Source organism: Quercus suber, unplaced genomic scaffold (genome assembly GCF_002906115.3).
Source record: "Quercus suber isolate HL8 unplaced genomic scaffold, Cork oak 2.0 scaffold_191, whole genome shotgun sequence".
Classification (NCBI taxonomy): domain Eukaryota; kingdom Viridiplantae; phylum Streptophyta; class Magnoliopsida; order Fagales; family Fagaceae; genus Quercus; species Quercus suber.
The window spans coordinates 272020-288675 of record NW_027069649.1 but is presented as its reverse complement, the minus strand read 5'-3'; positions in this window follow the sequence as shown (position 1 = coordinate 288675).

The window sequence follows — 16656 nt, the reverse complement described above, 5'->3', positions numbered from 1 at the left end:
AAAAAAAAAAAAAAACAAGGGCAGACTGCAAGTTAGCACAAAAATATAGAAATAACAATTCTATATGATGCATGAACAGTATAAGTAAATGATGCATGTTCTAATGCAATGAGAATAAGTTCAATTTAATTTTAAATTCACAAAATTGGCTTCAGCATAGAGTTTATATCAAAAACCCCAAAATTTGAAAAACCACTTATACAATTTTCAAGAAATTGATCAATTGATCATTAATCAAGATAGATAACACAATATAATGATCATATGAATCAATCCAACAAGCCAATTTCATCAAATTAAACCTAATTGAACAAAATCCCCAATTCGAGTAGTTTCAAGCCTTAGAAATTCCAAATTTTCCCAATTCAATAAATTGATCAAATTAAACCACAAGGATCACGATTATAGCATCCCATAACAAAAACCCATTAATTAATTTTGAAAGGCGTAAATTAACAAAAACCCCAAATTTGCATAGGTTCGAAATTTTCCCAAAATGCATGAAACTAGAAAAAAAAAATGAAAAAGGAAGGGTAATATGGTCTTACCGGCCTTGGGAGAGAAAAACCATGCAAAAAGATCGGAGGAAAATGAAAAAAAATTGGTTGGATGCCTTGACCGATCGAATAGAGAGAGAAAAAGTTTTGAAAAGTGTTTGAACACATGAAAAACAAAGTTTTTTAAAAAAACTCTCTACATGACTTTCGATCGATCGAAAGTTAGGTTTGATTGATTGAAAATTCTTCGATTGATCCAACATTAATCGAGCACCGATCGAAACAGACAGAGGCTGACCAAAATTTTAATCACAATTTCGATTGGTCGAGAAACAGGTTCGATCGATCGAAATTCAAAAAAACAAATTTTTGAAAATCAAAGCAATTTTATGCAGAAACTCCTCAAAGCATTGAATATTATGAATAAAATGCATGGGTATGAGATGAAATGCTTTTCAAAAACACTTGTTTTGAACCTAGTTTTCCCAAAATTAAGATTTTCAATCAATTCACCTTATATTCTCAAGCATCAAACATGTTTTGCATAAAACTTAAGGAATTTTCAACCTTGGTTGGCCAAACCAAAATTATACACAATAACATGTACAAAGTTTAGCAAAGAGTAACTTGTGTAGTGTGTGCAACTAGCAAAAGCTTGAGATACATGTAAGGTGATATGTAAATAGAAATCAAGCACAATGTCTTCAAAATTCATCACATAGAATTTAAAAGAGACTATCACCTAAAGAGTTACATCATATAACTCCCACATCTCCAATAAAACAAGCTTGTAATCATGTAAGTTTCTTGATTTGTCTCATATTGTACACACCAATTTTATTTGATCAGAAACTTATTAAAATAGCTGGGATAATGTACACGCCAGTTTTATTTGATTGATTTATTTAAAGTCCAATAATGTACATACCAATTTTATCATTTAAACAGAGGCTATACCTTATGTTTTTTTTGTGCATGTGCTACACTTTCTCAAGCACAAAATCTTACGATTTGCACTAAGGTGTTCATGATTGGCTAGTAGATAGTGGTGAGATGGTTATTTATGCATTTCTCAAAAAGTTCAAGTCCGACAATCAAAGACATGTGACTTCAAGATCAAGACAATGTGATAAAAAACTATAAACATATTTCTCACACAACATGCATTACAAGGCTTCAACTAGTAAAGTGCAATAAATAAACTCATCCAAGCTAAACATAGTACATAAACATGTTATGTAAAAATAAATTGGCCAACCTTGATTTCAAATCCAAGAAAAATAATGCAAAACACATTTTGCTTCCTTTTTCCTTCCTTCTTTTTTGTTTTTTAAAATAAAAAATAAAAACAATCCTAGAATGAAATGCATGAATGTTATATAATGCAAACCCTAGAAAAACAAAGAAAACAAAATATAAAAAAAATTGGTTACAAAGAGTAGAGCGATGAAGCACAAGGATCATGAAAGCCAAAAAAGACTAGCAACACAAAATCACACCAATAACTTGACGAAGTGTCTCAATCTTACTTCTATCAAGAGGCTTGGTGAAGATGTCAGCATTCTGATGTTCAGTAGGGATATACTCAAGAGCCACAATCTTTCTTTCAACCAGATCCCTAATAAAGTGATATCTGATCTCTATGTGCTTAGTCTTAGAATGTTGAATATGGTTCTTAGAGATATCGATAACAATAGAATTATCACATTAGACAACCATGGTGTCTTGTGATATCCCATAATCACTTAAAAGTTTTTTCATCCAAAGAAATTGTGAACAACAACTTGCAGCAGTAATATATTCTGCCTATGCAGTAGACAAAGACACATAATTTTACTTTTTACTCATCCAAGTAATAAGATTGGCTCCTACATAAAAACATCCACTAGTGGTGCTTTTTCTATCATCGGCATTGCCGGCCCAATTAGAATTGGAAAATCCAGTAAGAAACAGATTTGACTCTTTGCTGTAAAACAGTCCACAATCACGAGTTCCACCAACATATTTTATGATTCTTTTTACAGCATTCAAATGTGAAATCTTAGGATTAGATTGAAACCTAGAACATACACCAACATTGAAAGTAATATCAAGATGGCTAGTAATTAAATAAAGAAGACAACCAATCATGCTTCTATATAATGTAACATCAATAGACTCACCTGATGGACCATTGGTTAACTTTGCATTGTTAGCCATAGGTGTTCTAGCATGTGCAGCCTTGTCAAGTCCAAATCTCTTAACTAGATTTCTAGCATACTTTGCTTGGTTGATGTAAATTCCAAAATTTGTTTGCTTCACCTGCAATCCTAAGAAATATGTTAGTTCACCAACCATACTCATCTCAAACATCGCCTTCATTTCATATGCAAAAGATTGAGCAAGAGAATCATTAGTAGCACCGAAAACAATATCATAAACATAAATTTGAGCTACAACAAAATAATTCTTATCCTTTCTAATAAAGAGAGTAGTATCTGCAAATCCTCTTTTGAATCCATGCTCAGTGAGATAGACAGTTAATCTATCATACCATGCCCTGGGAGCTTGTTTCAAACTATAGAGGGCTCTCTTCAATTTATAAACATCATCCAGTCTGTGAGGATCAACAAAACCTTTTGGTTGTTCAACATATACCTCTTCTTGCAACATACCATTCAAGAAAGCACTCTTAACATCCATTTGATACAATTTGAAGTTCAGATGACTTGTTATGGCCAAAAGTATCCTAATGGATTCCAGTCTTGCCACCGGTGCAAAGGTCTCATCAAAATCAATCCCTTCCACTAGTGTGTAACCTTGAGCAACAAGTCTTGATTTATTTCTGATAACAGTACCATGTTCATCGGACTTGTTCTTAAATATCCACTTAGTTCCAATCACATTGACTCCTTTTGGTCTAGGAACTAATTCCCACACATTAATCCGAACAAATTGATAAAGTTTTTCATGCATAGAATTAACCCAATCAACATCTTGAAGTGCTTCATCCACATTTTTCGGTACAAATTGGGATAGACAGCATGGGTGAGTAATTACATTTAAGGCCTTGGATCTCAATCTCATGTTATCATTTAGACTACCCAAAATATTTATGGCAGGGTGATTCAACTTAACTCTAGAAGATGGACCTTTAACTAAAGATGTGGAGGTACCTTTCTGTTCTGATGGAGGACTAAGCTCACTTTGTGCTTGTTGAGTTTCATGAGCCGGTGTGGTTGGTTCTGAACTTGATGGTACAAAAACTGCATCATTCAACAACAACAACTCTTTCTCAGTATGCTTCCCCCTATAATCAGGTAGCGAATTATAAACTTCCATGATCTTTTCTTGAACCGGAGAAGTGTTTTTTGAATGACTTTCTGAACTTAATTCATCATTGATCACAACATTGGAAGACTCTGTGACTGTTTTAGTTCTCAGATTGTACACTCTATAAGCTTTACTAGTGGAAGAGTATCCTAGAAAGTATCCCTTGTCACTCTTTGCATCAAACTTTTCTAGGTTCTCTCTATCATGCAGAATGTAACAGTCACTACCAAATATTCTGAAATATTTGACAACAGGCTTTTTTCCTCTCCAGAGTTCATAAGGAGTTTGCTTGGAATCAGGTTTGAAATACACCCGGTGGAGTGTATGGCAAGCAGTGTTAACTGCTTCTCCCCAGAAGGATTTGGGCAACTTCTTATTGTGTAGCATAACTCGTGCCATCTCTTGAACAACCCTATTCTTTCGTTCCACTATTCCATTCTGTTGTGGTGTCTTAGGTGAAGAGAACTCTTGATGTGTGCCTTGATCATTGCAGAAGGTATCTAGCTTTGTGTTCTCAAATTCTTTTTCATGATCACTTCTAACTCTGGCTATCACAGTACCTTTCTCAACTTACAATTTCTTGCACAAATGAATCATCTTTTCAGGGGCCTCAGCTTTATCTTTCAAAAGCACAACCCATGTATATCTAGTAAAATCATCCATAACCACTAGAATATACCTCTTTCCACCTAAACTCAGAACTTTGGCAGGACTCATGAGATCAATGTGCAACAAGTCTAGAGGTCTTTGAACATCAGTTATAGACGGATGTTTGGACTTCACTTGTTTACCCATCTGACCTGGTCTACATATACACTTTTCTATCTTCTCAAACTTGGGCAAACCAATAACTGCATCACACTTGAAAATCTTCTCTAATTGCTTGTGACTTGCATGTCCCAATCGTTGATGCCATAAGTCAACATGATTGATCTTTGTACTAAAACACTTGTTGCTTATACTCGGTGTTATACCATAATAGTTGTTAGCTGTGATAGGCCAAAAACGAATTGACCCATTGTGATGAATTAATTGATTAATTAGCCAAGTTTAATTAATTAATCAAATTAACATGCAAACGCGTGGTACTACAAACAAATCACTAATTAAACTAACTATGCAGCGAAAAATAAATTGACACAGTGATTTGTTTACGAATGAGAAAAACCAACATGGTAAAAACCTCACCGGGTGATTTTAAGGTAACCATTCCCAAAATTTTACTATTATCACAATAAACGGTTACAAGTAAAAGAATCTCAGTACTTTATACCAACCTATAGTTGAGCCCTTACCCCAATATCTAATTGGACTTATTCTGTAGTGACAATTTTTTCTTTTGATTCACGGCTCCCAGTACGTGACTAACCAATTGCGCGGATCCCAGTATGCGACTTCAATCACCAACTAGAGAAGGTTGTTGGCTGCAAAGTTCTTCAGTTCATCCACGATGATGAATCAAGAAGATGCTTGGTTACAAAACCCTACGGTGCACAAACATAACAACTTCTTCACAAGAATGATGAATTAGGGCAAAACTCTGTCTCCAGTCACAACTTGCTTGAACAAACTTTGCTCAAAACTTGTGTAACTTGTGTCCTCTTTGACGGCCCTTAAATAATCCTTTTATATGTCTAGGGTTGTGAGAAAAGAAAAATCAAACACATAATCACGGATTAGAGTCAAAATAGATCTGAAATTCTGTTTTTCATAAACCTTGACAGATACCTTATCTGTCGAGCTGCTGTCGAGCCACGAGGTTGGAACAACTTCTTAAGCTCGATAGATGGCTAGCTGTCGAGCTTTAATGACAGGCACTTCTTTAGCTTGAATCTTGGATAGACTTGCATGTCTTCAACACTTGATCTTGAAACACAGTTTCTTGAAGTATTAAATACATCCTAGATCTACCCAAATATAAGTAAAGTGCGTTTTGTCAAAGGATTAGCTAATTACATAAAGTAGTGACATATATTCCTAACAAGTGAATCACATATGTCCTAACAAGATGTCCTCACACCAATACACATACAGTCACCTCCTCCATCAAGTATCTCACATTCATACTTGGTGAAGAGGACATTCAGACCATTATCACAAATCTGACTGATGCTGAGTAAGTTAGCCTTCAACCCATCAACATACCAGACATCTTCAAAAACTAGCAACCTTGGAATGTCTACAGTTCCAATGCCTCTGATCACAGATTTGCTTCCGTCTCCAAATGTGACTGTCCCAATCTTTCCTTCAAAGAGTGTCTTAAATAGAGCTTTATTTCCTATCACATGCCTGGAACAACCACTATCCAAATACCAAAGACAAGAATCACGCGCCTTTAAGGTGGTTAAAGCAGTATAATACACATAATTATCATCACATGTAATTATACCAAGATGCTCAAGGAAAGATTTAACAAAAGCAACAAGAGACAAGAACAACAACTAGACAAGTTGGCATATTAACAATAAGATCTTCCAAGAATCCATGACAACAGGGGTCAAGGATCAACTCTTAGATCAAAAGATCTACAGCAAGAGAGCTACCTGCTCTGATACTACTTGTACATTTTTAGACCTTTTAAAACACAACCAGATTAATCTAGTTAATTAGCCAAGTGATTACTTAGTCAAATTATCAGATCTAGGTCAACACAAATATATCATATCAATGTAAAGTACGGAAAATAAAGAACACAAAGATATGATGACCTAGGAAAAACAAATTGGTAAAAAACCTAACGAGAATTTAACCTAGCTATCCTCAAGGTAAAACGAATCCACTATGAAAGAATTGAAGTTTACATAATAGCAACTTAGACCACTAACATCTTATTACTACCTCGAATAGGAAACTTATTACCACGACCACATGACAGCTCTGAGTCCACGGGCTACTTCTTTCTTGAATTCACAACAAGCACAAGCACTCCCGCTTGTATATTTTTAAACTCTTGAATTTGCAACTGAATGATCACCAAGTTCTTGACATAGTCTTGATCCTTGATAATCCTAAGTATGTGTGAAGGCAAACACCTTTTGATCTCACAAAAGATTCACACACATAGCATAAAGAGTAATCTCAAAACATGGCTAGGGTTTTCCCTTTTATACTTAAGATAAAACATAAAACCCTACACGTCAAACATGCTTGGGTTGAGTTGGAAAATTTTGCAAAAAAACAATCTGCACAAGATTCGATCGATCGAGCCTAATTTTCGTTTGGTCGAGCCAGGCAGATTTACACAGTAAATCTTGTAGAACACTCGATTCCAACTTTACATATAATTACACTTTGAGCGAGTCCAAATAAGACTAAAACCATTTTGATCATGGTTTGCCAACATTATAAAATGAAGTTCTAATACATTAATTCCTAATGTTTCCTTCTTTGTTAGTTTTCTATCTATCTCCTGTCATGTCTTTTGGCTTTTTATGCCCTTTGACAATCGTGTCAAAAAGGGGGAGAAATTTAAGGATTGAATGTCATTCCTGAGGGAGAGTAATAGACTTAGGGGGAGAACTTCATGTTAAAGGGAAGAATGTTTTTGATGTAACTAACTAAGGGGAAGAGTTATTTTGATACACATTGATATTGACATATATTTTGTGTTGTGTATCTTTTGGTTTTGTAACCATTTACATACATCATGTGTTGTTTCTATATTTGATGATGATATATGTGTTTCACTCTTTATCTCACATGTGTTGTTTCTTTTATCTCTTTATACACATGTTTCCTGTTTATTTAACTTGTCATTATTTTCCACATGGTACCTTGATGTGTTTTGTTTAGTGCCTTTCAGGAAAGACAAGTTAAAGCCAAGTCAATATTCCAAACCTTCTTCTTGCAGCAACTTCCAAGGTTCAGATCTTTTAGACTAGGCTTATTTATTTTGTAATCTTGAGTAGAATGTATTCTAGGACATTAAATGTACTCTTGTGGTTTTGTCACGGATTGCCAACGGGGGAGATTGTTAGGGACATATTTTTATGTAATTGGCATATCCTTTGACAAAATGCACTTTACTTGTATTTGGGTAAATCTAAGTAGGTTCAAAATGATCATCACAAGTGATTAAATTGAAAACATGAAGATTACTCAAGAACTGCTCAAGAAAAGTGCAATCTGCAGGTCTCGATACCTCCTCGATAGAAGCTCTATCTGTCGAGATTCATTAAAAATCGATAGATGTCTCAATCGATCGAGCTTACGAATTTTCAGATTATAGCCACAATGTTTTTATTCTAAAAGGCTATTTGTTTATGGGTTTGTATAATCCTTATTGGACTAGGAAAGCCCAAGGTTTGTGCAAACCTATTTGGAATAGGAGAGCCCATTAAGCTCCTATTTAAAGGAGGTGGGAAAAAGAAAAACCTAACCCTAGAGAGCTTCATAAGGTTTTCTTTTTGAAACCCTAGCCTCCTCCTACAGAAGAAAGAGTTCTTGCTGCGTTTCTTGTACGCCTTTGGGTTTTGTAACTAAGCAAAGTCTCTTGCACCAACATTGAAGATCTTATTAGTGTTTCTATGTGAAGCTGCTGCAAATCAACTAAAACAATCAAAGGGTTGCTGTGGAATTAGCCACGTACTGGGATTCGTGCAAAGGAGTAAGCCACGTATTAGGAGTGGTGACCTGAAAATCACCCGGTGGAGTTTTTGCCGCGAGGTTTTTCCCCATTCGTAAATAAATCACCGTGTCTTTCTATTTCCGCTGCATATTTAGTTTTTGGTGATTTGTTTGTGCTTCCTCGCAATTGCATGATAAATTGATTAATTAATAACTTGGCTAAGTAATTAATTGGTTTAATCACAAGGGGTCATTCAGATTGTGGCCTATCATGTAATACTGCTTTATTTGCCTTTTTTGACAAAGATAAAAAAAAGAAAATTCCCAGACAGAATTGAGTAGAGATTAAAGAAAGCTTACAAAAGAGAAGGTGATGATTACTTTTTCTTTACGAAAGTAAAAGAAATGAGTTTTCAGAATATGAAATCCTTCTCGTATGTAATCGCTTTAGCAAACGAACCCCAGGAAAAGTTTTAAAAGTTAAAAGAATAAAAAGAGAAGCGAAGAAATATTTACTGTTAGGTTCTAAAGATTAAGGAATTTATGTATTTAGAACTCTAATGTGTAATGTTGACAAACCATGATTAAAACAATATGTCCAGTCTTGTTTAGGCTTGCTCAAAGTTGTGTCTTTCATGTAAAGTTGGAATTAAGAGGCTACAGATGCATTGGTGCATTTCGTCTTGGCTCGATCGATCGAAAGAAAGACTCGATCGATCGAATCTCGGGCAGAATGTTTTTCTGCAGATTTTTCCAACTCAGCCCTACCTCATTAAACGTTTAGAGTTTTATGTTTTTGCCCTAGGAATATTAGGCAAAGCCCTAGCCACGTTTTTATGAGTTGCTCTGGTTGTATTGTTGCTCATACTTTGCTGTTTGTGTAAATCTCTTGTGAGATCATTGAGGAGCTTTCCTTCATATAAATTTAGGGTTTTCATGATAGAGATTATTTCAACATCTTGATGATCAACTCGGTTGCTACCATTTGAGTTTAAAGAATAACAAGCGTGGGTGCTTTTAGGTGATCGGAGAATCCAAGAAAGAAGGAGTTCGTGGATTCGGAGCTTGTATGTGGTCGTGTCAGTAAGTTCTACTGGTGGGTAGCATTAAGAAGTCAAGCAGGGAGTTTGTAAGTCCTTTTGTATGAACTTCGATTCTTTCGCATAGTGGATTCAGGTTTACCTTAATGATAGCTAGGTCAAATCCTCCCTAAGTTTTTACCGTGTGATTTCCTGGGTCATCATATCATTGTGTTATTTACTTTTCCGCTGTTTTATATATCTTGATAAGATTATTTGATTGTGTTAACCTAGATTTGTATAATTTGACTAAGTTAATCACTTGGCTAATAAACTAGGTTAATCCAATTGTTGTGTTTTAAGGGGTCTAAAAACCTATCAAGTGGTATTAGAGCGGGTAGCTCTCTTGTTGTAGATCTTTTGATTTCTGAGCTGATCCTTGACCCCTGTTGTCATGGAACATGGACACTCTCTCTTTGTTCCTTCTCACTTTGATGGGAATAACTATGCTTATTGGAAAGTAAAAATGAAATCATTCCTGAAATCCATTGATGAGAGGGTTTGGAATTCCGTTGAGTACGGATGGGAAAAGCCCATTACTCTTGTGAATGAGTGGGAAACTTCTCAAGAAGAAGTAGCTGGGTTCAATAGCAAAGATATGAATGCCATCTTTAATGTTGTTTCTACGGAGGAATTTAAGAGAATCTCCAATGTTGAGGTTGCTTATACTGCTTGGAAAATCCTCCAAACTGTGCATGAAGGCACAAAGGCAGTTAAGATTAACAAGCTGCAACAATTAACTTCTAGATTTGAAAGCATTAGAATGTCTGATGATGAATCTTTTGATGAATTCTATACTAAACTAAATGATATTGTTAATTCTGCTTTTAATTTGGGTGAAATCTATGATCAACCTAAAATTGTTAGGAAGATTCTTAGATCTTTAACTGAAGACTTTAAACCAAAGTGACTGTCATTACTGAAAGCAAGGATGTGGACTCCATTCTTGTTGATGAGCTTGTAGGATCTTTTCAGTCCTATGAGTCTGACCTACCCAAAGCTAACAAATCCAAATCAATGGCTCTTAAGTCAGTTGATGATGTTGAGGTTGGTGGATTTGATGATGAACTCTCTGCTACAGAGATTGCGTACCTTGCCAAGAACTTTAGAAATTTTCTTAGGAATAACAATAGAAAGGCAAGAGGTACAAATACTACTGAACCTAGAATTTTAGGAAGAATGATCCCACTAAGGTTAATAACTTTGAAAAACCTAGAGAAAAAGTTGATCAATCTTCAAATAATTCTTTGGGTGCTTAGTGTTTTGGGTGTCAAAGGTATGGTCATATTAAGTCTGAATGTCCTACTTACTTAAGGTCTAAGGGTAAAACTATGGCTGTAACTCTTAGTGATAATGAGGTTTCTGATGATGAGTTTGGATGTGACGAGGATGGGAACTTCATTGCTTTCACTGCTACTGCTGTAGTCAATGAAAGCGTATTTGTTAAAGAGAACCTTTCTGATGGGAAACTCTCTAAGGATGTAGATCTTCAAGAGGCCTATAATAAATTTTGCAAAGTTGTTGCAAAGGATGCTATGAATGTTGAACTTGGCCTGAAGAAAATTGAATCTCTTGAGCTTGAAAAGAAGAATTTGCTTGTTAAATTGTTTGATGCTAATGATCTTTTGAACAATGTGAAATCTGAAAATACGCTCTTACTTGATAAAGTTCAAACTTTGGAACATGATTTATCTATTGCTAGATCTGCTAGTTCTAAACTTGATCAAATGCTGAATGTTCAAAAGTATCCTTCTGACAAATCTAGTTTAGGTTATGTTGAAAGCATCAATGTGTCTGCTCCTACTTCCACAAACTTTGCTCCTTCATTTTCTTCTGAACCTTTCGTGAGTGAGGTTGTTAGTGAAACTGTCAAACTCCCTGTGAGTGAGGTTGTCAAACCCATAGAAGTTTCACCATCTAGGAAGATTAGGGTTGATCTGAAAGAGTCTAAACCTAAGGAGTCTACCCTTTCTAAGGACAAGATGCATGATAAACCTGCATGGATTTGCCATTTTTGTGGAAAGTCTGGACACATTCGTCTTAACTGTTACAAGCTTCAAGCTGCAAAGAGAGCAAACAAACCAAAAGTGCCTGTGCCTCAAGCACAAGATCCTATGACACTCATTGGTGAATTGGTGAAGGCTTTAAACCTTTATTCCAATCCTGGAGTTGGAAATCACTCGAACATGAATAAGAACTCCAATGCTCGTGGTGCATCTAATAGGTTTTGGATGCCAAAGACTTGATCTAATTGAGTCTTTCTGACATGGTCCTTGTGCTTTATTGCTCATTCCTTTGTGACCATTGTTCCTTGGTTTTTGTGTTTTTGTTCTAGGACTTGAATTACATAACATTCATGCATTTCATTCTAGGGTTTATTTGTGTTTTCTCTTTAAAAAAAAAAAAAAAAAAAATGGTGGGCATTGATCTCATACACAGTTTTTTTTTTTTTTTTAAATAAATTTTTTATAATATTTTTTTTTTGGAATATCATATACACAAAGTTGGTCCTATTTATTACACGGGTTGCTTGCAATTAGGACGACTTGTTTTCATGCACAAAAGAATATCAAATGACCTTGGTGGCACTAGTGTGAAACTGGTTTTTAAGTCTTGCATGCTAAGAGTCTTGTAGTCTAATTAGCATCTCTTGATATTTACAATGGAAACTTCTAGGATTCAAGTCCTCCCTCATTCAACCTTTGAATTATGAAGAAAAAAAAAATCAAATTAAGTCTCTCCAATGTTTAATTCAATACGCATGGTTTTCTTTTAACAATAAGGGTAGTTTGGGGGTGTTTTCTCATACCTTGTGGTCATGAAAATAGCAGCATTTATATAGAACTTAGGGATTGCTTGATTTGTTATGTAATCTCAGCAACTATAATAACTAAGCTAACCCATGCGATATAATCGATAGTAAGCAAAAGTTAAATATCTTTACTTTGTTCAATGATACAATGTTAAAAAAAAAAAATGAAAATCAATAATTCTAGTTCCAAAGGACCGAATAGAACCGAATGGACCTAATAGGACTAAATTAGACCGAATAAGACCAAATTAGAATGAATAACACCAAATAGACCAAATAATATGGAAGTGGACTAAAATTCATAAATAAGACCGAACAAGACCAAATTAGAACGAAAAACACCAAATATACTGAATAATACCGAAATGGATCAAAATGGACCGAAATTCATAAATAAGACCGAATAGAACCAAAGCAGGCAGAAAGGATCGAATAATAATGAATAGACCGAAGTGGAGCTTATAGCACTAAAGTGGCCCTGAATAAGACCTAATGGACCAAATAGAACCAAAGGGGACAGAAAGGACCGAATGGGGCCGAAGTAGACATAATGGACAAAATGGGACTAATGTAGACCGAATAGGACCAATGATGACTAAATAAGACATAATGGACCGAATAAAACCAAAGTGGACATAATAGACTAAATAGGACTAAAATGGACTAAATAAGACCGAAGTGGACCGAGTAAGACCAATGTAAAAATAATAGACGAAATAGGACCGAAGTAGATAAAATGGACAGAATTGGACGAAATAGGACCAATGTGGACCAAATGAGAGTGAATTAGACCAAATAGGACTGAAATGGACAGAAATACTCAATAGAAATATAAGAGAAACATGTTTGTAGTGATAAAATTTGGTTTAAAAATAAAATAAATAAAATAATGATGTGTGAAGCCTTCAAAGTGAGGTAGCAAATATAGATATGGAATCTATATGATATAAATTTTATTTATTAATTCTTATTTAAACATGCAATTTATGCAACATAAATAAATATAGGACATTTAATATTTGGCACCTTGTTGTCAATGTGAGTTTCGATGTATTTGGCATTATAAAAAATGGGTGCACACAGTTGTTATTATAATTTGAATTTCGGGTTTGATTGCATAGGCTCTATGCATATTTGGCATGTGATTGGATGATCTTCTTGTAGGTTATCTTTTTTAGGTGAGGTAATCCTACAATCATGGCTCACTAGCCAAAGGACATTAGAGGAATTCATCTTAATCACTACTAATTGCTGTTCTTTTTTGTCAAAGATCTGCATAGCTTTGTGGTACACATTGTGGTATAAATGAGTCTAGCGATATAAGATTTTCACAAATATTATAATTGGTACATAAATGTTATAAGTTGTAAGTTCATATAAAAGTAACGTTACTTCATGTATAAGGTATAAATTTTATAAATTTTTTATCCTTACATTCATTTAAAGATATACGTTAGAGATGTTTAGAATGTGGGCATCTTGCACATCACTTTTTTTTTGTTCTTCTAATGAAATGCCACTTTTTCAGGAGTTGCGGTATATTATTGATTGGGGTATCCTCTCTCTCCCTCCCTACAAACTTAAGAACCACGGTAATATGGTATGATATTGTTGCAACTGTGACTGTATTTCTTTCTTTCCTGTTCCTTACGTTTGTTTGGTTACCGCAAGAAAAACCTTCAGTTCATTCCAAAGAATTTAGGCTGATTGCAGATACATGCACCATGGAGCATTTTTGTTTTTTCCTTAATAACGCATTGCCTGCCTCACAGGGATAGCCTCTTTGTCGCTATCCATCTGTTTTGTCCAAGTTCATACCTTGTAATTGTTACTTCAAGTATAACTTATCACTTTTATAAATTTTGTTTCCTTACATTCATTCAAACTTAATTTCATGGGTGGGTGGTAGAGTAAAGAGAAGAAAAATGCAGACAAGGAGACAAACTAAAATAGGAAGTCGAAAGGTGAAATTTTTTAATAACTTTTCATAATTATTGACATATCTACTTGTTATTGTTCCATAACAAAAATGATAGTAATAATAAACCTATATAAAAGTGATATTACTTTAATTATAATTTGTGAATTTAATTAACAAGTTGTGAGAAAAAAAATTGTATCCATAGAATTTTGCTCGAATTAAAACAAAGTTGTCATTATGATTTTGTTAATGCATTTTTTTTTTTTTTTGGTTTAAAAAAGAAAAATAACATCTAATGCTACATGTAGAAATCAAACAAAAAGGATTCTTTAAAATCAATTCGAGGAGATGAAACCCATTCAGAGGAAATGGACTCCTTCTTGAGAGTGCAGCTATCCATTGGGCTGGACTATTGGATATGCGACTAAAGGTTTGTAGAATATGATCCATGACCAATCTTAGGCTAGAAAGCAAGCCTTAATTTGAGAATGCAGAGAACTGGGTGAGCCCTAGGCAGAAATGGGCTCAACTTGGAATACAATCTTCTGACCCACATGCAGTATGATATCTTAGGCCTGGTTTGACGCAACTGCAGCTTAACGTGGGCCGGGACAGCTTTGGCATGGGAGTCACTGAGTCACTCTTACGCTAATTCAAGGAAGAAAGAAAAATCATAATTGGGATTTGTGTGTGCTTGTCCCCGTTAGTTTTAGTTTTTTTTTTTTTCTTCCCTTCTTGTTTTTACTGTATTATTTTATATTTGCATTGTTTTAATTTATTTATTTTTAATTTGCACAAAATATTGGACGAGAGTAAAGGATGAACAGTTCAAAACGAACAAACATATAGATTTAGTGCCTGGTAGTATTTTTTTTTTTTTTTTTGCAAACCAACCAACGCTGTAGATATTAGATAAAACAAAATAGCCAAACAGATCAAGCACTAGTATTATTGACTTCTTCAAGATTTTTACTCCCTGCTACTAGGTTTTATTTTATTTTTGTTTGTGTTAAAATATCTATATAATAAATAAATAAATAATTCCTCAAAAAATTGAGTTTCTTTGGTGCTACAGTGGTCGCTCTAAAATCTGCGTCGTTCTTTTCTACAAAAGCTCACTTGGAATTCCAAATCTTAGGGCTTTATCAGATCCAGTTCGGAGAGAGACACTAATGGTGCTCATGTGTTGATGTGAGGTAGTGGGTTTATTGAGTGATTCTGGTGCTACAACTATGTGCACAACTCGCCCACATGGTAAGTTGTAATTGGTGGAGAGGTGGTAGTGGGTCATCCCTCCACCAACCACAACTCATGTGGACAAGTTGTGTATAAAGATTGTGTCATCAGAATTTTCCGGGACATTTTGTATCAGTGTCCAGTGGTTCCTCAACCACGTGAAGCAGATCCGTGGAGGGTTGCCTTCTGGCGGTTCAGTTCTGCTGAGCCAGAGAGGCTGGTTTCTGGGTTTTTCTCGTGGGTTGTGTAACGCAACCAAGGGGTAAAAAGAGTAAAAATAGAAAAGCAAAGAGATGTTAACGCGTCAGTTGAATTATTTAAATAAACATGTGGCTAAATTTTAAAAAGAGTGCCTAAATTTTTTGTACACATTTTCCAAAAAAAAATTTATTCATACACACGTCAAACCACTGCAATGGGTTCTTTCACATGTCACGTAACACGTAAAAGAAGAAGAAGAAAAAAAAAAACACATTAAAGAAGGGCCACATTTCACTAACTCCAAAAACCCAAACACATTTAAAAACCAAATATGAAAACCCCAAAAATTCAATCCCTGTCTATACATACAGATGAGTGACGTTCCACTGCAGAAACCATGACAACTAATAGGAAACACAGAGATGACAGAGGAAACACAGACTAGAACATAACCAAATTATTCCTCAAAAAAAAAAAAAAAAGAACATAACTAAATTATTACAATAAATCATCCAAACAAACCATGTCTTTAGAGGAAACGGAAGACAAGACATTCTGAGAACTGTAACCCATTTGCTGGGTTCATTATCCATTGCCTTCAACTAGGGGGAAAAAAAAAAAAAAAAAACTGAAACCCTTTAGATTCACGCACCAACCCTTTACTATAGTTCACATAGGAGAGGAAGGCGTCGGGCACTGTCTGGCAATGATACAGCCAGTTTAGACAAAAAACATAATATTTTCCAGGTCTGCGTGCAACTTGAAGAAATTTTGATCAAGTGATGCTGCTGAATACAGAGATGATGATGAAGAAGAAGAGGATGTTGCTGAAACTGGTGGAGATTGCCCTTCCACCACTGCCTCGTAGTATAGTCGCCCTCTATAGGCAACAAGGTCAGCATAGGACACCGGTGGGACCAGTGCCACAGGTTTAGTGCACCGAACAAAGGTGAAGCACATGTGGTATATGAGCTTCTCCAATTCATCAGAAGTAAATCCATGCTCGTCCCAGAGGACATAGTAGTGAGTGGG